We start from the raw sequence: 23,368 nt of genomic DNA, 5'->3' as shown, positions 1-23,368 counted from the left end.
ACCCCTGCACAGGTGCCTGGCTCCGAGCGGTAAACCCTTCGAGTGGCCTGTCTACCAGATGGGATGATAGTACTTGTTTTTAGCAAAGGATGTGCTGAGTGTCTGATAGTCCTGTCTGCAACCGCTAAGCAACAGCTGCTGTCACTCTCCCTACCCCTTCCCGGAGGGGCAGCAACTCTGTTGCGTCATATCTTGCCAATCCCTGCCCAGCCACAGGGGCAGACAGGGCAGGTGCTTGCTGGCAGCTTATCCCAGGTGGGGAGGTTTGAGGAGGGAGAGGGAAAGGGGAGGAATTCCCTGGCAGTCCAGTGGTTAGGACTCTGTCCTGCCACTGCAGGGGGCACGGGTTCGATCCCTGGTCAGGGAACTAAGATCCCGCATGCCAAGCAGTGTGGCCAAAAAAAAAAAGAAGGCGAGGGAAAGGCACCGCCTTTGGGTTTGCGACCACACGCTGATTCTTCTCCCCGGCTCCACTCAGCCAGAGGGCCTGCCTTTGAGCTGTTCTCTGGGGCCCTCTTACCCCTGGGGGTGCCTAGGAGGCAGATGGGTACATTCATTCTCTTCCTTTGGCTGCCAGCCTCTCTGGACACATGGACACGCAGACAGACAGCAAGACAGACAGTCACTGCCTGCTCGGCCAGGCCACGCTGGCCGAGCAGGCAGTGACTGGGAAGTGCTGGTGGGCTGGTCTGACCCGTCATCAGAGAGACCCCTGAGTCAGATGACCCCCGAGCAGTCTGGCTGGTCTCCCACTTGGAGGCAGAAAGGCCGCGGCTTCCTGGCATGCCCCAGGTGTGTGACAGAGGGCAGGCCGGTGCCCACGTGCTCTCACCAGGGCGTGGGTGTTGGGAGTTGGGACTGTGGCGGGAGGGTTCCTTGGACGCAGCCACTGCGCCAGCATCCACTGCGCCAGCATCCACCGGATGCGCCAGCATCCGGCAGCGTGAATTCTCAGTAAGCTATCGACAACTAATGAATGAATGAGTGCAGGGATGAATGGAAGGAGAGTGTGGGCACCGTTCAACTCAGGCGAGTGGGGGTACCTTCACTCACTTCCATACTCGGTCTCTCATCACCCCTCAAAGCCCACCCCCTCGACCGGCCCCCACTGTGCTGAGTGCCAACGGAGGACCAAGATAACCAAGCGTGTCTCTGTTCCTTGAACGCCAGGGCCGTGGTTACTGTGTGTGGCCCCCGCACCCGGCATGCTTCCTTGGACCACCGGCACTCAGTGTGTGTTGAACTGAATTGAATTTACACTGTCGCTGAGGGGCTGATGGGAAAAGATGCTTGTGAACAGCCATCTGTTCAGACTGATTTACAAAGAGACCCACCTCCACCACCCTTTCCGCTTTGGGCTGTGCCACAGGGGAAATCTGTGGAAGGCTGTGTTCTTTCCACCTTGGACCTGCGACTTTGTTTCTCTGCCATGGGAGGGATTGGCTCTCAGGGATCCGCCTCCAGCCAGGGTCAGCTCCTCGCAAAACTCCAAGGGGCTCCATTCAATTGTATGACACGCTGTTGGCATCCCCTGGAGCCCAGCAAGCGGCAGGAGGTTCCTGTTTGCCTTGGAAACAGAGGTGCATGCTTGGGGAAGGGTCCCCGGGCCATCTCCTTGGGGGCTGGCAGGGAAAGGACATTCACAGGATTCCTTCCCTCCAGAGGGACTCAGACATCAGACTGGATGTTAAGGACTGACCTCCCATTCCCCTCGGCTTGTCGGAGCCGGGCCAGAGGGGAGATGGGGACAGCCAGCCCTGGGCCCTGCCCCAGGCAGCCAACATCCACAGGCTCCAGGGGACGCGGGCGGGTCGGGGCTGGGAGGCGATGAGGCGTGGGGGACTTGTCAGTGTGAACTGACTTTCCTTCAAGCTAAAACATGTGCAGAAACCCAGCCAGAGTTGATTTATGAGCCCCACATATTTCACAGGTCTTAACGCATCCCCCAGGAATCAATGAGGTCAGACAGAACAGACTTTGCATCCGGAATCAGTATGAAATTGGCATCTTCAACAGTTCCCATGGGAAGCAAGGGATAATAATTTAAGGGAGATTATATTAAATATTGCAAAGACACAAAAAACCTGGACTCTGCTTCATTCCCGTTGGGGAGAAAGACAAGTCATCTGTTTTCTGCATCTGAGCTGGATGAGGGGTGGCCATTTCTGCTGAAGCCACTGTGACCAAAATGAAACATGATGGGAGGGGGGCGCTAGGGCGGGCGATGAACTCAGAGCCAACTTAGCAGTGACCACAGCATCCTGTACTGTGTCCTCTGCTGCATGTTCCGTAACAGTGATAAATAGACATTTGTGATTATTTATTTAATGTCTGTCTGTCCAGCAGGAACTTTCTGTCTTGTTCACTGTTGTATTTTTAGCACCTGATAAGTATTTGTTGAACAAGCAGAAAAGTGACATGCGGTGAATCGTATGTAGTGTTCAAATGAGTGAGAGAAACTGATTACACCTCAGGTACAGTTGTCCACATAGATTAATTTATTATCATTAATGGACTTCATTCGTTTATCATTTCCATGCTGGGGTCTGTGCTGTTCACACAAAGATAAATCAGGCATCATCAGTACCTTCGGGAATTCACAGTCTCTTGCCAGGAGTTGAGGTAGGTTGGTAGGACGTAGGGAGCCCAACACATACATAGTTATAGCCCGAGGTAATGGGACAGCAGCCAAAGCAGGTACGAGGCTCTCTGTTGGCCCTGGCTGCAGTGATCACAGAATCCTTCCATAAGGACAGGTGTTCCACATCTGTGCATCCATTTGATTATACACGTATTCACTGAGCACGTCTCTGTGTCAGACACTGCCAAGTGCTGGGAGGGAATCTAAAGATGAATAAGAGTTGGGCCCTGCCTTCAGGATCTCACAGCTGAGCAGATGTGAGTGAGAGTTGGGGAAGGGTGGGTGCCCATAACTCATCAGTGTCTTTACGTGAGCCGGAGTGTGAGGGGTGGTGAGAGCAGTATGGCTGGGTGCTGTAGGGGTGCCCGCAAGGGATAGAGATTCCGCTCTGGCAATGGATATGACGGCCTCTAAGTCGATGTTTGGAGGCGTGAGTAGAATTTTCATGTGGGAGATGGTGAAGGGCTTTCTGGGTTGAGGAAACAGCCTGGGCAAAGACATGGAGGCCAGAAGCTTCACGGCACATTGAGGACTACTGGTGAGGACCAGCCTTGGTCGTGAGCCCATTGGTCACCTGCCCATTTACGACAGCTGGTGCACGGCTGCAGCATGGACATGGGGTGGGGTCGGGGCAGCCGTAGAGTGAGAGATGAGGCTAAGGAACTTGGCAGGAACTTGGCATGGACTTGAATGCCATGCCAATCTCTTGGACTCTGTTCTGTAAACACTGGTTTTTAAGTGGTGTCTTGACATCTGTTTGAAGAAGATTCCTGGTTTAGGAGCCCCGGAATTAAATCACGACTGGGGTCTTGATTTAATCTCATCACTGCAACAAACTCAGTGGGGGGTCGTGGCTCCTTTTCCCTCTCTTTCGGGGCTCCATTTCCCCATCTATACAAGAGGGGCCGCACCACAGTCTCCAAGGCTCCCTCCAGCCCTGACCACTCAGGATGTGGACATGCTTGTGACTACTAGGTGAGGGTACCTTCCGGAGGCAGGTAGATTCTAGAGATAGTATCTCTTCACTGGAGGCAGCGATTTTGCAGTAAGTCTAAACTAATGATTGGACCGCCTCTAAGGATATCGCCTCCATGCTCTCTAAGAGTAATGATTGGAACGCCTCTAAGGATATCGCCTCCATGCTCTCTAAGAGTAATGATTGGACCGCCTCTAAGGATATCGCCTCCATGCTCTCTAAGAGTAATGATTGGAGCCTTCTTTTAAGCTTGAGGCAGAGATGAGCCCTTTTTTGAGTTCCTCCAGGATCCCTTTTTTGAGTTCCACCATCACTGGATGGTGATGAAATTAGCTCTGACTGTGATGATAGCACATGGCCTGGTCCTGTAAGAAATCTGGCGTTGCCTTTATGACACCTGGGGAGAATTTGCAAGCAGCCGGAGCAAAACACAAATTCCTTGCGAAGCCAAGAATCTTCTTAGATTGACCAATGGGCTAAGAATGTAAGAGTTCCACAATCAGACCTTTCTGGGAAATCCTGCACCTCAGACCTTCTAAACAGACCCTTTTTAAAGGATTGTCTCAATCTCATTTAGCTCTAGAGAGCAGGAGCTGGCCCAGGACCAGGTGGTGCTGGCCTGTGGTCTGATGGTTACTCACTGTGGGAAGCTGGATCCTATAGTTACATCCTTAAGGGACTCCCTTAATTATAATAATTCCCACTTGAACACTGCCTCTCGCTTTTCCAAATGCTTTCGCATCCACTGAATTCTCAGGCAGCCCAGTAGGCAGGCTCAGGATCGTTTTCCCCATTTTAGAGAATACTTGGAAGGGCTCTGTGACTGTCCCAATATCCCACAGTTTATCCATGGGAGAGGTCAACCAGAGTGTAGACTTGCTGACTTTCAGACCCTCCTCCTCCCGTAAGATGGGCCAGATGCTCTTTACTGATCACGGGCTACACTGGCCTCCTTTGTCTTCTCAAACAGAGCATCCTTACCACAGGGCCTTTGCACTTTCAAGTCCCTCTGTTTGGAACTCTCTCTGGTTCATTCTCCTCTTTCAGGCTTCAGCTCAGTAGATGATACCTTCTTAAAGAGCCTGTCCCTGACCAACCTGTCCAAAGTCACCCTGCAATCATTCTCCGTCACAGCTCGTATCATTATTACTTGTCCCAAACTTGAGAGTGTGTAAAATCATCTGGAGGGCTTCAAACACAGATTGCTGGCTCCCACCCACAGAATTTCTGATTCGGTAGGTCTGGGGTGAGGCCTGGGCTTTCAAGTGATGCTAATCCTTCTGGTCCGGGACCTTACTTTGAGAACCACTGATTGATGACTATCTTTTTTTTTTTTTTTTTTTTTTTTTTGCGGTACACGGGCCTCTCACTGTTGTGGCCTCTCCCGTTGTGGAGCACAGGCTCCGGACACATAGGCTCAGCGGCCATGGCTCCTGGGCCCAGCTGCTCCGCGGCATGTGGGATCCTCCCAGACCGGGGCACGAATCCGTGTCCCCCGCATCGGCAGGCGGACTCTCAACCACTGCGCCACCAGGGAAGCCCAATGACTATCTTTTAATTAAATAGTTTTATTGAGGCATAATTGACATGTAACATTATATTAGTTTCAGATGTACAGTATAATGATTCAATGTATATATCATATCCCCACAGTAAGTTTAGTTAACATCCATCACCATACATAGTTAAAAAAATTTTTTTCTTGTGATGAGAACTTTTAAGATCTACTCTCAACAACCTTCAAACATGAAATACAGTATTGTTAACTATAGTCACCATGAGGTATGTTACATCCCTATGACTTATTTATTTTATAACTGGGTATTTGTACCTTTTGACTCACTTCACCCATTTTGTCCACCCCTACCCCCTACCGATCTGTTCTCTGTATCTATGAGCTTTTTTTCCCTTAAGAGTCCACATGTAAGTGAGGTCTGAGGAGCTGGTCTTTCTCTGACTTATTTCATTTAGCATAATGCCGTCAAGGTCCATCCATGTCGTAGCAAATAGAAAGATTCCCCCCGCTTTTTTCTTTTTAATTTATTTGTTTTATTTATTTATTTTTGGCTGCGTTGGGTCCTCGTTGCTGGGCACGGGCTTTCTTTTAGTTGTGGCGAGCGGGGGCTACTCTTCATTGCAGTGTGCAGGCTTCTCATTGCAGTGGTTTCTCTTGTTGCGGAGCATGGGCTCTAGGCGTGGGAGCTTCAGTAATTGTGGCACGTGAGCTCAGTAGTCGTGGCTCACAGGTCTAGAGAGCAGGCTTAGTAGTTGTGGCACACGGACTTCGTTGCTCCGCGGAATGTGGGATCTTCCTGAACCAGGGCTCGAACCCGTGTCCCCTGCACTGGCAGGTGGATTCTTAACCACTGTGCCACTGGGGAAGCCCAAGATTTCCCTTTTTTATGGCTGAATATTATTCTATATTATGTATATACCACCTTTTCTTTATCCATTCATCCACAGATGGACATGTGGGTTGTTTCCATATCTTGGCTGTACTTATTTGTTTATTATCTATTCCATCTCTTATCTTGTTTCTGCTCTATCCCTAGTGCCTGGTCCATCGTTTGTATTTGTCAAATGAATATTGACTGAAGACTCAGTCGGACTCCTTGCTTTATAATCATCCCACACCTAAGAAGGAAGGTCAAACATTGACAGAAACCCTGGGAGTTATTTGGTCTGATCTCTTCTCCCCATTACCTTTTTCTTTAACTTTTTTCACATTCAAGTTTTTTCTAAGGGTCATTATTATTATTATTTTTTATTGAAGTATAGTTGATGTGCAAAATTATATGTTACAGGCGTACAACACAGTGATTCACAACTTTAAATGTTTACTCCATTTATAATTATTATAAAATATTGGCTATATTCCCTGTGTTGTACAATGTATTTTTATAGTTTATTTTATACATAATAGTTTGTACCTCTTGATCCCCTATCCCTATCTTGCCCTCGCCCTTCCCTCTCCCCACTGGTAACCACTAGTTTGCTCTTTATCTCTGTGCGTTCTTTCTCTTTTTGTTATGTTCACTAGTTTGTTGTTCTAAGGGTCATTATTAAATTTATGTATAGATTTCATGGACGATTTTTATAAAATTCCAATGAATTGCGCTGTCTGGGTTCAAGGAGGGTTGTCCAAAACCCAACCAAGCCATAGGGCATCCGGCCAAGTGTGGCTCCCTGAGTCTGCCATGTCTCTGTGCTGTACTTAAACCTTGATACTCATCTCCCCTGTCAGCAGGTGGGGAAGAGCCCACACATCCTCACTCTTCTGCCTTTGACAAATTACAGGCGAGCTAGCTGCGATGGGGGCGGGAGGGAGAATATAGGTTGGGACTATGACTCAGGGTTTTCCCTTTGTGACGAGCAGATTGGCACTAAGGGAAGAAACCTTGATCTTGGGCTTGTCAGTACTTTGTTCAAACAAACTGCAACCCAGCCCAGATGCCACAGCTGTAAACCTCTTGGGAACTTTCCGGGTAAATGAATTAGAATTTTATGACTGGCTTGCGTAGAACACTTCTCCTAACTCCCAAAGTGGTACTTTCAGAACTCTCAAGTGTCTGACGCCTCTCCTACCCTGAGGTTTCAAAAGAACAAAGTTGAGATTTTGCCAGACTGGAATTGGGGGTTTTTTTTGTGTTTTTTTTTTTCACTAGTGCATTTTATTTTATTTTATTTTTATTGGAGTATAATTTCTTTACAATGGTGTGTTAGTTTCTGCTTTATAACAAAGTGAATCAGTTATACATATACATATGTCCCCATATCTCCTCCCTCTTGCGTCTCCCTCCCACCCTCCCTACCCCACCCCTCTAGGTGGTCACAAAGCACCAAGCTGAGCTCCCTGTGCTATGAGGCTGCTTCCCACTAGCTAGCTATTTTACATTTGGAATTGGGTTTTAAATGTAAAATTTGATCTTCCCTGTCTAAGGGGAGTTGAAGATGAGGTCTGAGGTGTTTATGGATCCTCCCAAGGTAGCACTGTGGCTGGGGGAGTGCTGAGGGTGGGCTAGGGCCAAGCTTCGTCCTTTAGTTGGGGGCAGGGCTCCTTTGAGGACCCAAGGGAAATGGAGTATATGTGTGTGTGTGTGTGTGTGTGTGTGTGTGTGTGTGTGTGTGTGTGTGTGTATCCCCGGGATGGGGGGTTGCCAGCTCTTTCGGAGACCACCACATGGCTGCCCTGGCATAAGTATTGTGGGGACAACTAACTCTGCCCAAGAGAGTCAAGGAAGTGTACCCAGAGACAGGACGGTCATAGTTGAGTTGGGAATCTGGAGACCAGGGATGGGAAATAATTTGTCCAGTGTCACCTTGCCTGTCATTTGCAGAGCTGGGATAAAGCCCAAAGGCGCAGGATTCCTAATCCCAGGAAACTGTGCTGTGCTGTGGAAAGAGACTGCATTTGGAAGCGGAGTGACCTTGAACAGGTCCCTTCTTCTCCGTGGGCCTCACAGAGGAGCGTGATCTATAGGATTAGTTAGGTGCGCTCACTCATCGTGGGGATAACAAATGAACAACACAGGATCTCAGGCAGACAATGGCGGGAGCTCTGATTCTGGTGCCCGTGTTAACTTTTATATTCTAAGCAGTTTGGCCAGGCTAGTGTTTGTCGGGATAAGGTGAGTCAGGGCATTGAATTGAACTGTCTTTCTAAAGTAGGCTCATTGCATCGGCCTCAGTTCCTTTCACTGGAGTTTGGTTTCACAAGAATTCTGCCCCAACCCAGCTGCAGGGGCAGGCCAAGCCACATCTACTTTGTATGTCATACAGCTCTGTTCTTTCCACGTTCAAGCTCCATAAAGAGTTGTAAATGGAACAATGTGGCTGTTAGCATGATCTCCCTCTGAAGATGAAAAAAAATTAAAAGGAGATAGGAGACCCTGGTACTTCAGAAGTGGACGAATCACAGAAGGGTTAATAAAATGGAAAGCGATTAAGACAGTAGGAGATAGTGTGACTTGGCTTTTAGCTCTCATGAGGAGGACAGGATCGCCAGGATCGCGTTCCAGGGCAGCCTACTGACCATGAGGAAGAACGTGTGCAGTTCCAGAGTTGAGCCCAGCGAGCCACAGCCACGCTAAGAACCCTGAGACCAGGTGGGGGAGGGAGGAGGGCAAGCCGATCATGTCCCTCTGGGAGGCTGGGGACAGTCTCCAGGGTGGGAGGTGTTCAGGGCCAGGGCGAAGCACACAGAAAGTCCGAGTGTACTCGGGTCGCCATAACAAGTACCACAGACTAGGGAGCTAGGACAACAGACATCTATTTTCTCACAGTTCCAAAGGCTGGAAGTCCAAGATCAAGGTGTAGGCAGAGTTGGATCCTGCTGAGGGCCTCAAGGGAGGGTTCTGTTCTAGGCTTCTCTCCTTGGCTTATAAAAAGTCACCTTCACATCGTCTTCCTTCTATGTGTATCTCTGTGTCCAAACTCCCCCATCTTATGAGGATGCCAGTCACATTGGGTTAAGATCCACCCTAATGACTTCAGTTTAACTTAATCACTTTTAAAGACCCTATCTTCAAAGACAGTCACATTCTGAGGTACTGGGGGTTAAAACGTCAACATATGAATTTTAAGGGACACAATTTGACTTCAACATATGAATTTTGGGGGTACACAATTCAGCCCAAAACACAAGACACAGTTCCTTTTCCTCCGGGAGGGGGACCCATGTGACATGAGAAGCCACTGGGAATGCCATTTTTTGCTCTTATCCTTAATGACCCAGACCTTAGGTGATTTCCCCTAGGAAGCCTTCTTAGATCTTTACCACCCCGTCCAAGCCCATTGGACTCCCTCCCCACCTCCCTTGAGTTCTCCAAACACTTAGCTGGTACCTCTATTGGGGCATTTATCATCATCTACCTTAGACTTAATTAGAAATGTGTCTATGCTCCTGACTTATTGAAACCACATGTCTTAGGCATCTTTGTGTCTCTCTCATATCCCCTGCCTCCTGTCTTGCATATAGAGCAGGTTTGATAACATTTGTTGGCTTGTTGACGGGCCGGCTGTCCGAGAAAGTTGGGTAATAAGTGCTGGATAAACAGGAAGATGCAGCTATTAATAAAACAGCAACGTGCCTTTCCTTAAGAGTCTTTGCACTCGCAGACAAAGTCGAGCTCCTGGATTTATAAAGAAAAGAAGCTCCTTCCACCCTTCTAACCTTGTTTGACCTAAAGGGTCAACGGAAGAATCTGCCAACTGGGTGCTCAGCGTTCTTAAACCCCCAGAGTTCAAAGACGGTGACTCCTCTGGCCAGTCTTGGAGAAACTCTTCAATCATTTCTTGAATAATGGCATTCTTTCGGCCCGGCTCTACGGATACTCCGCCTTCCACCCCCAGTCCAGTGACCTTCTGTCCCCTTGTTTCTTGGCTGAACGTCTGGGTCTGCTGTAGAGCAGAAGCAGTTTCATCAGAGCGAGGGTCCTTCCCACGAAGGCAGAGCCACACAGCCCAGAAAGCCTGACTGTGCGGAAACAGCTGGGTTTTGGCAGGCTGATTTTGAAGAACAATGCTAATAATTGAAAATCACTTTGTTTCAGAATGGTGTATGGAGGATGAGGAATGTACTGTTAGATAAGGCAGGTCACCCATCTTGTTAAGAGAAGACTCATTTGAGGATTTGCTCTGGAATCCCTACCTCTACTTTCCCTCGCCTCCTACCTTTACTTTCTTCTAGTGAAGCTTCCCACCTGGTCCCTGGGAGGCAGGGGTGCCTGGGGATTGGTCCCTTCAGCTCTTGGGATGGTTGCCAAGGGCTCGGGATGCTTGAGTCCTTGGGCCAGTTGCCTTTGCTTTCTCCATTGTGCCTTACACACTTCTAGAATTTTCTGTGTGTGCCCCCAAATGGAAAAGGTTGGGGAGGACTGCTTTAGACTGATGTATTCTGCAGAGATTTCTAGGATCCCAGAGCAGGTTTCTCAATATTTACCCTTTAAAAGGAAACACATTCACTTATGACTCTTGGTGCTCTGGCTTTGGACAAAATGAATGCCAATATTAGGACTCTGTGGTTCAGTAAAGTTGTAGGGAAATTTGATTACATTCAATGTATTCATCATCTGGACTCTTGTGGTTGCAAGTAACAGCAACCCAGCTCAGAGTTGCTTAAGCAAAAAAATAAATAAAACAACAACAACACAAACACAACTGCATGACCACATAATTCATTTTCTCATAACTGAGGAGTCCACGAGTAGAATGAGCCCTGGATGACTGGATCATATCATACGGACTTGGTTTTTTTCTCTCTCCATCTCCTGTCTCCAATACAAAGGCTTCTTCATTCTCAGGGCAGGCTCTCTCAAGAGGTAGCCCCTGGCAGCTGCAGGCTTTTCTCTTACCAGGTTAGCAACACAGAGAGATTGCCTCAATCTTTAGAGCTCTTTTAAAAGGATAAAGTCAGACTCTGTTAGCTAGTTTGGGTCACACGCCCATTCCTAAACTCATCACTGTGACCAGAAACGTGGGGTTTTGATTTACCAAACCTGCATCACAGGTCCAATGCCGGAGCCAGTAGTGGATGTAAAGCTATCTGGAACACACTTTCCACGCTAAAGGTGAGGAAAGATGGTTTCTCAAAGGAAAATCGGAATGCTGTTACCTCCTGAAGGGAGTTTGGACGTTGAGTGGGCAAGAGCTATACCTGGCATTCCGGCTTCCATGTGGAAACAGAGGAAATGGAAGGATTCTAGTTTGTTCTGAGCCAACAGTGACAGATAATGGAGAATGCGCTCCCCAGCTGATTCGGTGTCCTTCATACATGCACTCTTCTGGGACACTGGGGGATGGTCACCAGTAAAGAAGGCAGGGGCCCGGAACTGTTATTTATGCTACCCATCTGTCCTCATGTAGGCAGCTATCCACACTGTCCCTCAGACACAGCGAACTCTCTTGTTCATTAAAAATTGTCAGGGAGATAATACCATGAAGTCTCTTTATAGAAATATCAGGTTGTTATAATTCTTTGAGTCAAGAAGAAGTGCCTAGTACCTCACTTGAATCACTTGTGCTATTGTCTTTCTTATCCTGCCCTTAGGAAAAACAAAAAATAAAAAAAACAAAGAATGGTAGATTAGTACTGTGTGTAGCCATCATCATCGTCATCATCGTCATCATCTTCACCATCCCACATCAAAGCACCTGTGTGTCTCTGATTCCGTTTTTATTTTAATGGCAGTGATACGTTAATTGGTCATGTACGGTAACTGCCAACACTCACATGTGCAGAGCTGTTGGTCATTCTTTTATCTCCTGGCCCCTTATCATAGTAAATCTTAGCAATGACCTTGGTTCTCTTATCTATAAAATGAGGATAATACCTATCTCATAAGTTTTTCCGTGAGGATTAAAAGAATATATATAAAGCACGTGATGTTAAAATAAGTAAGAGGCATAGCTATATGTAGCCATATGTTCCCTAAGACATGCTTCATGACAGTAATTAACTTCTGCCCTTAAAGAAAAGCCCCCACTGGTCACTTACAAAGTGCAGATAGCTTCTAAGAGCTTTCGAACTGGAATGATGGCCCAGGGATTCACCACTGCTCCATGACCAAGAAAGAAAATCTGAAGAAATTGAATAATGCTTTTCTGGAAAAGGACCATAGTTATGCTCAGGGCATAGTACTGAGATGTCAGAAATAGACTAGAATATTCCCTCCGAGTGTTTAATCGAGAAGCATCCGTAGGAAGACCTCAGGGCCAGGGCCAGGATATCTGGACATGATTCCAGTTCTGCCCTTCACTAGCTGTGTGACCTTGAATATGTGTCTTAAACTCTCTGAATCTCAGTTTTCTCTTCTGTAAAATGGGGATAACAATTCCTGACCTGCCTACCTCACAGCATTATTAGTGATGCAGTAGAGGCTTTAGTACCTATAAAAGCTGCAGAATTGTTTCCAGAGCATTAAAATAACTTGCTCCATTATATTTATCAGAATGCAGTGTACTTGTTGTCATGCTGTCTCAGTAAACCGTGAACTAAACTGGGAAAGGACTTATGCAATATTTTATATACACACAAAATTGAATGTAACATATGTAAGCCAGATGTTTATTAACTATGCATATGGGAGAACCCAGCACCCAACCTAAGAACCTGTGGGCTTCTCCACCATCACACCTTGTATCTCCTTTCAAGGTCTTCTGAGACTTGCTTATTTCATTCAATGTTATATTTCTAAGATTCCCATCCATGTTGTTGCGTGTAGCTGCAGTTTATTTTTTGCTTTTGTATACTTTTCCACAATGAGACTCTACTGTATCACAGTTTATTAATTAATTCTTTCATTAGAAGACATTTGGGTTGTTTTTAGTTTTCTGTTATTACAAAGGATGATACTATGAACATTCTTCTGAGCGCTATACACCTGTGCTGTAAGGTATGGAAATTTCACCTTTACAAAACAATGCTTTGTTGTTTCCCAAAATAGTTATACTGGTTTACACACTAAGCAGTGATTAAGATTTTCTCTTGCTCTTCAGTCTCACCAACACTTGGTATTGATAGACTTCTTAATTTTTTGCCAATCCAGTAGTTGTAAAATGGTAGTTTTCGTGTTCTTAATTGCATTTTCCAGGTTACTAATGAGGATAATCATATTTTAATATATTTATTGGCCACGTGTGTTTCCTCTTTTGTGAAATTGTCTGATCATATCTTTTGCCTGTTTTCCTATTGAATTTTCTTTCCTTTTTGTACTTGTGATTTGTAGAAATTTCTTTATATATCTAGATACTAATCCTTTTCAATTGTATGGGTTGCAAATATCTTCTCCCAATTTATGGCTTATCTTTTCAATATCTTCATGGTATTTTTTGAGCTACAGACATTCCCAATTTTAATGTAGTTGAATGTTTTTGTGGAGGCTTGCTTGAAAAATCCTTCGCTACCCTAAGATCATAAATATGTTTTCTTATATTGTCTTTTAAAAGTTTTAAGACTTTGCTTTTCACATATAACTCTTGAATCTATTTGGAATTTATTAGTGTATATGGTGAAAAGTATAGCTCCAGTTTCACTTTTCTCCATATGGATAATCACCTACCCTAACACCCTTTAATGAGTAGCTCCTCCCCTCCCCATTGCTCTGTAATGTCCCCTCATTTACTTATCAAGTGTCTACACCTGTGTTGTATCTGTGTTCTTGCTACTCTCTTCCATTGTTAGTTTTTGCACCAATACTACTCAGTGTTTATTATTATAGCTCATTAATAAGTCTTCCTATCTAATAAGACAGACTCCTTTTACTTTCTTTTTCAGGAGTGTCTTGGCTATTCTTGGGCCAAGTGCCTTAAAAAAAAATTGTTGAAGCCTCATTCTATTGAAAATGGGCACTGTTGTTCATGCGGCCCATAAATTGTTAATGTGGCTACATTGAGAACACAGGTTTTGCTTCCATCACTGTAATATTATTGCAGTGGTGACAGTGAGACATGTAACTTTTTTTTTTTAAAGAAAAAACTTGTTGAAATTTTGGTTGCAATTCAGTGAGTTTTTAGATAAATTTGAAGAGAACCGACATCTTCATTTTATTGAACCTTTTTATCCATGGACATTAAATCTCTTCCCTTTTTGCACATCTTTGTCTAGATTCATTCCTAGGAAGTGTGTATATATGTGTGTGTGTATATATATATATTTTTTGCTATCTTTATGATATCTTTAAAAATTCAGTGTTTCTTTTGTTGCTAGTATATAGAAACACAACTTATTTTAATATATTGAGCTTATATCTAGATAGCTTGTGAAATTCTCATATTCTTTCCAATACTTTGTAGAGTCTTTTGGGTGATTCTGACAAACACACTGTCTGTGAATAATGAGAATTTTGTTTCTTTTCTTCTCTAATTTTTATACCTTTTATTTATTTTTCATGTCTTATATCACTGGCTGGTACCTTTAGAATATGTTGAATATAGGTGTTGACAGTGGAATCCTTGTCTCTTTCCTGGTGGTAAAAAGACTGTGTCTAATGTTTCCTCACTAAGAATGAGTTTTGCTGAGTTTTCTTTTCTTTTTTTAATAATTAATGGGTATTGAATTTTATCAAATGCTTTTTTACAACTATGAGATAATTATAGGCTTTAAAGTCTACTTTTTTGGGGAATTACAATGATGGATTTTCTTATTAAACCACCTTTCATTCATTCCTAGTATAACTGACTTAGTCATGATATAGTATAATTTGTTTAAAGTAAACTGCTGGATTTGTTTGGCTCATATTTTGTTTAGGATTTTTTTCACCACTGTCTATATATTAAAATGACATGTCACTTTTCTTTTTTAAAATTACTCTTGCTGGGTTTGGTATCAACATATTAGCTTGATACAGTGAGATATTCTTCCTTTTCTATTCTCTGGAAGGCTAGAATTATCTATTTCATGGAAAGTTTATTGTAATCTTTCTGTAAGATCATTGAGATCTGATTTTGTGTGTGTGTGTGTGTTTGTGTGTGTGTGTGTGTGTGAGAGAGAGAGAGAGAGAAGATTTTTAGCTACTGATATAATTTCTTTAACAGTTATGGACTGTTAGGACTTTTTACTCCTTCTTAAGTCAGTTTTGCAAAGTTATATTTTTCTTGGAATTTGTCCATTTAAGTTTTCAAATTAATTTGCATGAGCTTTTTCATAGCATTCTTTGCATTATCTTTTAAATCTCTACTGAATCTGTCGTTCTATTGCTAGTCTCATTCCTAATATTTTTGTGCTCTTTAAAAATATGCTAAAGTCATATCTATTTTATTAGTCATTTCGAAGAACCAGTTTTTGGCTTTGTTGATCTTTATTTTTTTTACTTTTTGCTTTTTATTTCATTAATTTCTGCTCTTATCTTTATTATCTTCTTTCTAATTTTTTTTTCCTTTGGATTTCTTTGTTCCTTTTCTAATTTCTTTTACTGGATGCTTAGCTCATTAATTTTAAAACTTTCTTCTTTCCTAATATTTAAGACTATATATTTTTCTTTGTGTTTTGCAAATTTGGATATGTAGTGTTTTCATTGCTATTAAGTTCTAAGGATTTTCTGATTTATTGTGACCACTTCTTGTGGTCCATGATTTATTTAGTGATGAGTTTTTAAATTTTACATATTTATGGGGGTTTATCTTTTTGTTGTTGTTGATTTCTACTTAATTGCATTGTCATCAGGGAATATGATTTGTGTGTAACTGATTCTGTGAAATTTGTCTGGAACATGATTTATTCACTTTATGTCCACAATACCTAGCATAATGCCAAGAATGTGGAAGTTGTTTGGTAAATGCCGATCTAATGAATGACAGATGAATCAATGTCTAGTGACCAGGCATTAGAGGAATTATCTCTTTATCCTCAGCCAAGATGTCCAATCCTGCCAGCTACATCTTATTCCAAAATACGCTTGCAAATACACACTAGGAATATAATGGCCCGCCAAAATTGTCTTCTATCCTGCTCACACCCTTCCTCCTTTGGCCCCAGAAGCAGACACTGAGTGGCTGGGTGAGAGGTTGCTTGCAAAACTGATAGTGTGAGACTATCAGACCCAGTCTTAAGTGTAATAGAATTAGATAATTGCTTTGTACGTATTTCTGGAGAAAAACATTTCTTCTATAATGGTAATAGTTTAAAATATGTGTAAGGTGGCATTTCCTCCAAAGGAAACTCTTATCTCATTGAGTCCCTGAAAGTAGTTAGGCATGATACCCCCATTTAAAAAAAAGGGAAAACTGGCATAAACCTAGTTAGTGGTGAAGCTGGCATATGAAGGAGAAAATAATTAATTAATAGCTTCTCTGTCTTTTCCTAAGCCCCTGAGAAAGGCCTTTTGAAGATGCCTATTCAACAGGTCTTGAAAGAGGTCCGAAGGGAAATATGAAAACATCCTTATTACAGGGTAAATCTCAGGAAAGATGGCAATGTTTATACATTACATGAGCATTCGTATATTGTAACAATATTTGCATCATATTATGATAATGTTCATATGCTATAACAATAGTCATGCGTGATAATAATGTTTGTATATTGTAATAGACACTTGACATGGGGCCAAACAGAAAGTAGAAGATATAACTCAGTTGTGCTCACCAAAAGCATCAGATAAGAAGCCCTTCCCCATTCAGCCTACTCTCTTACCCTGCGTTTTCTCCCTACTTTGTAATAGTCTGTTCTACAAGGTCATGTCCTCATTTTGTATGCTGAGTCAAATTGTGAGCAGCTCCTGGCCATGTTTATGTCTTTTCCTCTTGTGTCCTCCAGAGGGCCTCCACAGCCCTGCATAGGTAAGAGGTATAGACAGTGAGTGATGAGAGTAGGAAACTCGTCTGGAGCAGAGAGGACTCAGATTTATCAACCTTTCCAGATGGAGGGGACCTCAGACCTTGTTTTTCAGAGGAGGAAACAGGCTGAGAAGAACTTGCCTTGGGGCCACCATTGAGCTAGTGGGAAGTTCTGGACTGGGACCTGGCTTTGAATTCCTAGTTTTTTCTCTTCTTTTAGGAGGTGGGCTTCCTTCCTCCTCCCATCCCTCTCCTCCCCTTCTTCTTCCTCCTACTTTCTGACATGAAGCTGGAGCAATCAAGCTTGACTGAGGGCCATTTCTGTGTCGGGCACTGATTTACAGGTTTTACTTACATAGGAGCCTCACAAAACCCCTTGAGTAATGTACCATCACTAGATCCTTTTACAAATGAGGAAACCAAGGCTTTTAGGGGCTAACAAATAAACAAAGAACAAGAAAAAGACTTGTTTAAAATCACACAGCTACAGGGAGATCAGCTCGGTGGTTTGTGACCACCTAGAGAGGTTGGATAGGGAGGGTGGGAGGGAGGGAGACGCAAGAGGGAAGAGATATGGGAACATATGTATATGTATAACTGATTCACTTTGTTATAAAGCAGAAACTAACACACCATTGTAAAGCAATTATACTCCAATAAAGATGTTAAAAAAAAATCACACAGCTAAAAACCTGGGTGTGGCAGGATTTGAAACAGGTCTGACTCCAAAACCCACATTCTCACCAACCTCTGTTGTCCTTTGAACCTAGTTCACAGAAGTATGAGATGCCCCACATCATAGTCCAGACCTCTTTATTCCTGCTTCCCTACTTCCCTCCCCATCTGTCTATGCCTTCATTTTTCTCCCCCTCCATGCTTGTTCTCCTGATTCTCTACTCCCATCCAGGGACACTCAAGTCTTAATTCCGTTGTGGAGAAGGGAGCTACAAAGGGGATGCGAGCTGTTTGGGCAGAGAGTTAAGCTCCTCAGAAGCACAGGATGCTGCCATATGCGTATTCTCTGGGATTTTATTTCAGATCACAGGTCAAGTATGTCTTCAGGTAGGAAAAATTGATAAAATTTAGAATGGAATTCAATGAATATGCTTTGATTTACAGATATTACCTTTATTGGGGTAAAAATACATAACATGAAATTTACCACCTTAACCATTTTTAAGTGTATAGTTGAATGGTGTTAAGTGTATTCATATTGTTGTGAAACAGAATGCCAGAACTTTTTCATCTTGCAAATCTAGAACTCTATACCCATTAAACACTAACTCCCTTTTTACCGCTCCCCTCAACCCCTGGTAACCACCATTCTGCCTTCTGTTTTCTATGAATTAGACTACATTTAGATACTTCATATAAGTGGAATCATCAATAGGTGTCTTTTTGTGACTGGCTTATTTCACTTAGTATAATGTCTTCAAGGGTCTTTCATGTTGTGGCACGTGTCAGGACTTCTTTCCTTTTAAATGCTGAATAATATTCCATTGTATGTGTAGACTACATTTTGTTTATTCATTCATCCATCAATGGACAGTAGGGTTGCTTCCACTTCTTGGATACTATGAATAATGCTGTAACCACCCACCCATAATGACTACCCATAATGTGTCCTGACCCACCCATACTGACTACCAGGATACACTTAGGGAAGACCCCAAACCAGGGGAGAGTGGGATCATGGAAGCCTAATGAAGAAAGTCTTTAAAGAAGAAGGGAGAGGGTGACTGCACAAAATGCTGCTGAGAAGTACAAAGGATAAAGACTAAACCATTGGATTTGACCTTGTGGAAATCATTGGTGACCTTGACCAGAGAGGCTTCAGTAAAATCAAAAGGATGGAAGTCTGATTGGAGCAGGTTAAAGAGAGAGTGGGAGGTCTGGAGGCAGAGCAGCGACTGTAGACAACTACTTCCAGGAAGTCTGTGGCAGAGGGACCCAGAAAAATGCGGTGGTTATGGGGAGAGTTACATTGGGCCATTTGTTTTCATTATTTTTTGTTAGCACTTCCTCCACTACTGCTACTAACTCTTATCAAAAAACCTGATTAAGAATGCAGTTGAAGAAAACCCACAGAATGGGAGAAAATATTTGCAAACGAAGTGACCAACGGGGTTAATCTCCAAAATATACAAACATCTCATGCAGCTCAATATCCAAAAAACAAACAACGCAATCAAAAAATGGGCAGAAGATCTAAATAAACATTTCTCCACAGAAGACATACAGATGGCTGAGAGGCACATAAAAAGATGCTCAACATCACTAATTATTAGAGAAATGCAAATCAAAACTACAGTGAGGTATCACCTCACAGAAGTTAGAATGACCATCATCAAAAGATCTACAAACAATAAATGCTGGAGAGGGCACGGAGAAAAGGGAACCCTCCTACACTGTTGGTGGGAATGTAAATTGGTACAGCCACTATGGAGAAAGTATGGAGGTTCCTTAAAAAACTAAAAATAAAGCTACCATATGATCCAGGAATCCCACTCCTGGGCATATATCAGGAGAAAACCATAATTTGAAAGGACATATGCACCCCGATGTTAATTGCAGCAGTATTTATAATAGCCAGGACATGGAAACAACCTAAATGTCCATCAATGGAGGAATGGATAAAGAAGATGTGGTACATATATACAATGGAATATTACTCAGCTGTAAAAAAGAATGAAATAATGTCATTTGCAGTGACATGGATGGACCTAAGATTGTCATACTGAGTGAAGTAAGTCAGACAAAGACAAATATCGTATGATATTGTTTATATGTGGAATCTTTAAAAAATGGTACAAATGAACCTACTTGCAAAACAGAAATTGAGTCACAGATGTAAAAAAACAAACGTATGGTTACTAAGGGGGAAAGTTGGCGGGAGGGATAACCTGGGAGATTGGGATTGACATAGACACACTACTATATATAAAATAGATGACTAATAAGAACCTACTATATAGCACAGGGAAGTCTACTCAAAACTCTGTAATGGCCTATATGGGAAAAGAATCTAAAAAAGAGAGGAGATATATATATATATGTATAACTGATTCACTTTGCTGTACAGTGGAAACTAACACAACATTGTAAATCAACTATATTCCAATTTAAAAAAAAAAAAAAAGAAACCAACTGAGCAGACTCTTGACCCAACCATTTAGCATCAGAAATTAAATTTTTTTTGGTGGGCGGTGGGGAGGCTTAGCTTATTGTGGCTTTAAAAAAAATATGTACATTAAAATTTTCTGATCAAAGCTAACTCAGCTCATCAAGACATAAAACTTGATGCTAATTGCTGCAGAACTGCAAAGGGCTAGGACTTTTGTGGGGGTTGACTAAGAACCAATACAAGTTCCCACATGCAGGAGAGGATGACTGGATTTATCTTTCCCTCTCTCCTCCTTTCCCTCCTCATCATCTCTTCATTTTTTTCTTTTCTTTTCCCCTTTCCTGTTCTTTCTGCTCCCCTTCTCTTCTTCTTCCTCCAGCATCCTTAGCTTGGCACATGATCCTTTTACAAATGGGCTCCTATTCCTCCTTCCCTCCCCTTCACTCACCCACATATGTCTGCTTGTGTTAACTGCTGTTGGGTCCCTGAATGTGCTATGCGTCTCATGCCTCAGTGCCTTTGCACATGCCATTCCCAACCTACTTGTTTTGGCTAACTCCTACTCATTTGTATTAGGGTGCAAGCTAAGCTACTATAACAAAGAGACCTTCAACACACTGGTTTAGATCAGAGAGAATTAAAATTCTCTCTCATGGTACAGTCCAGAGGCAGGTGGTTCAGGGATGGTAGGGTGGCTAGACCAAACTCAATGTGTGGCTTTCACCTCTGGATCCAAGATAGCTGCTCCAGCTCTCGCCATCACACCTACATCCCAGCCAGAGGGAGGAGAGAAGTGACAAGGGAACCACAGTCATTCTTTTAAAGCATGACCCAGAAGTTGTAACACATTTTTACTTACATCCCACTGGCCAGAATTTAGTCACATAGCCACACTTCACTGTAAGGGAAGCTGAAAAATTCAGTCTTTAGTTGGGAGAATGGATATTGGAGGGCAATATCCAATTGTGGCAGCCTTTGCCACATCATCTGTCTAGATTCACCCAAATATCTTCTATTCCAGAAAGTATCTTCTTCCTGGAAGTACCCTCATTCTTTTCTCCGGGTGACACTTACCCTACTGAATTGGGATTATCTGGTCCCTTATCTGTTGCCTGCTAGACTGTAAACAGACATGGCCCACATGTCATTTATCTTTGAATCCCTAGTACCTACCGCAGTGTTGACTCCCAGTGAATGGGCATGGCGTAAATGAATCCTGAATAGCTGTGTTATTTGGCCCTGGGATTTGGGCGCTGTGCTCTTCATGGTGGGAGGGAGAGCTAGATTGGTCGGTAGGCCAGCTAGTTGGCTGGCCCTGCATGTAGCTCCTTCACCTCCCTGCCGTCTGAACTAGAGAAATCCAGATGTCTGCTAGTGACCACAGGGTGGGGGATGGAAGAAGGCAGCCCCTACTCCATCAGCTAGATGAACATGCAATCCTGAGAAGTGTTTAATAAGTTCAAATATTTATTTTAGGTTTAAGTGATACAATCCAACTCCTACCAAGTCCAAAGACTGGTGGGGAGCATGTGTGGCTCTTTCAGTCCTGTGCCGTTTGGGGTGGGGCCCTCACTTCCAGACTCTCAGGACATGTGGCCCCCTCAGTCAGCAGACAGTATCCCTCAGACTCTCTCTCTCTCTCTCTGGCATCCTCTCCCCTACCTTCAGGGTCCCTACCTGCTTTTCCCCTCTTCCTCCCATCCCCTGGAATTTCACCTCCTCTTCAGTTGTAGCCTCAGCAGTTATTCTCTGATGTGCTGAGGCCATCGGCTAGTGATGAGGAGCAGGGAGCTTTGGACCATAGAGGGTGGGGGGCGGGAGAGGAGACCAGCAGGGGGGGCTGGTCTCAGGATGAAATATCTATATTCTTTTTTTTTTTGACCATTTTATTTTATTTTTAACATCTTTATTGGAGTATAATTGCTTTACAATGTTGTGTTAGTTTCTGCTGTATAAGAAAGTGAATCAGCTATATGTATACATATATGCCAATATCTCCTCCCTCTTATGTTGGCCTCCCACCCCTCTAGGTGGTCACAAAGCACCGAGCTGATCTCCCTGTGCTATGTGGCTGCTTCCCACTAGCTATCTATTTTACATTTGATAGTGTATATATGTCCATGCCACTCTCTCACTTTGTCCCAGCTTACACTTCCCACTCCCTGTGTCCTCAAGTCCATTCTCTACGTCTGTGTCTTTATTTCTGTCCTGCCCCTAGGTTCTTCAGAACCAATTTTTTTTGTTTTTAGATTCCATATATATGTGTTAGCATATGGTATCTGTGTTTCTCTTTCTGACTTCCTTCACTCCTCTGTATGACAGACTATATTCCATTGACAGTAATATTCCATTGCATATATGTGCCACATCTTCTTTATCCATTCATCTGTTGATGGACACTTAGTTTGCTTCCATGTCCTGGCTATTGTAAATAGAGCTGCAGTGAACACTGTGGTACATGACTCTTTTTGAATTAAGATTTTCTTAGGGTATATGCCCAGTAGTGGGATTGCTGGGTCATGTGGTAGTTCTATTTTTAGTTTTTTAAGGAACCTCCATACTTTTCTCCATAGTGACTGTATGAATTTACATTCCTACCAACAGTGCAAGAAGGTTCCCTTTTCTCCACACCCTCTCCAGCATTTGTTGTTTGTAGATTTTTTGATGATGGCCATTCTGACTGGTGTGAGGGGATACCTCATTGTAGTTTTGATTTGCATTTCTCTAATGATTAGTGATGTTGAGCATTCTTTCATGTGTTTGTTGGCAATCTGTGTATCTTCTTTGGAAAAATGTCGATTTAGATCTTCTGCCCATTTTTGGATTGGGTTGTTTGTTTTCTGGATATTGAGCTGCATGAGCCGCTTGTAAATTTTGGAGATTAATCCTTTGTCAGTTGCTTCATCTGCAAATATTTTCTCCCATTCTGAGGGCTGTCTTTTTGTCTTGTTTATGGTTTCCTTTGCTGTGCAAAAGCTTTGAAGTTTCATTAGGTCCCATTTGTTTATTTTTGTTTTTATTTCCATTTCTCTAGGAGGTGGGCCAAAAGGATCTTGCTGTGATTTATGCCATAGAGTGTTCTGCCTATGTTTTCCTCTAAGAATTTTATAGTGTCTGGTCTTACATTTAGGGCTTTAATCCATTTTGGGTTTATTTTTGTGTATGGTGTTAGGAAGTGTTCTAATTTCATTCTTTTATATGTAGCTGTCCAGTTTTCCCAGCACCACTTATTGAAGAGGCTGTCTTTTCTCCATTGTATATTCTTGCCTCCTTTATAAAAAATAAAGTGACCATATGTGTGTGGGTTTATCTCTGGGCTTTCTATCGTGTTCCATTGATCTATATTTCTGTTTTT

General features: G+C 43.2%; 1 protein-coding gene and 1 non-coding gene across 3 annotated transcripts in view; both read left to right on the top strand.

Moving 5' to 3' along the window:
* The window catches only part of FBLN5 (fibulin 5), an 83,316-nt gene that overhangs the window by 18,713 nt on the left and 41,235 nt on the right, over positions 1-23,368 (top strand). The window lies entirely within an intron of this gene.
* On the top strand, positions 13,940-14,074 carry LOC115867400 (small nucleolar RNA SNORA1). The gene has a single exon (XR_004045110.1). It is a non-coding gene; the product is annotated as a small nucleolar RNA SNORA1 (small nucleolar RNA).

This window comes from Globicephala melas, chromosome 2 (genome assembly GCF_963455315.2).
Source record: "Globicephala melas chromosome 2, mGloMel1.2, whole genome shotgun sequence".
In the NCBI taxonomy this organism is placed as follows: Eukaryota; Metazoa; Chordata; class Mammalia; order Artiodactyla; family Delphinidae; genus Globicephala; species Globicephala melas.
Note: the sequence above shows the minus strand (reverse complement) of the source record. Positions and strands in the feature narration are given on the sequence as shown.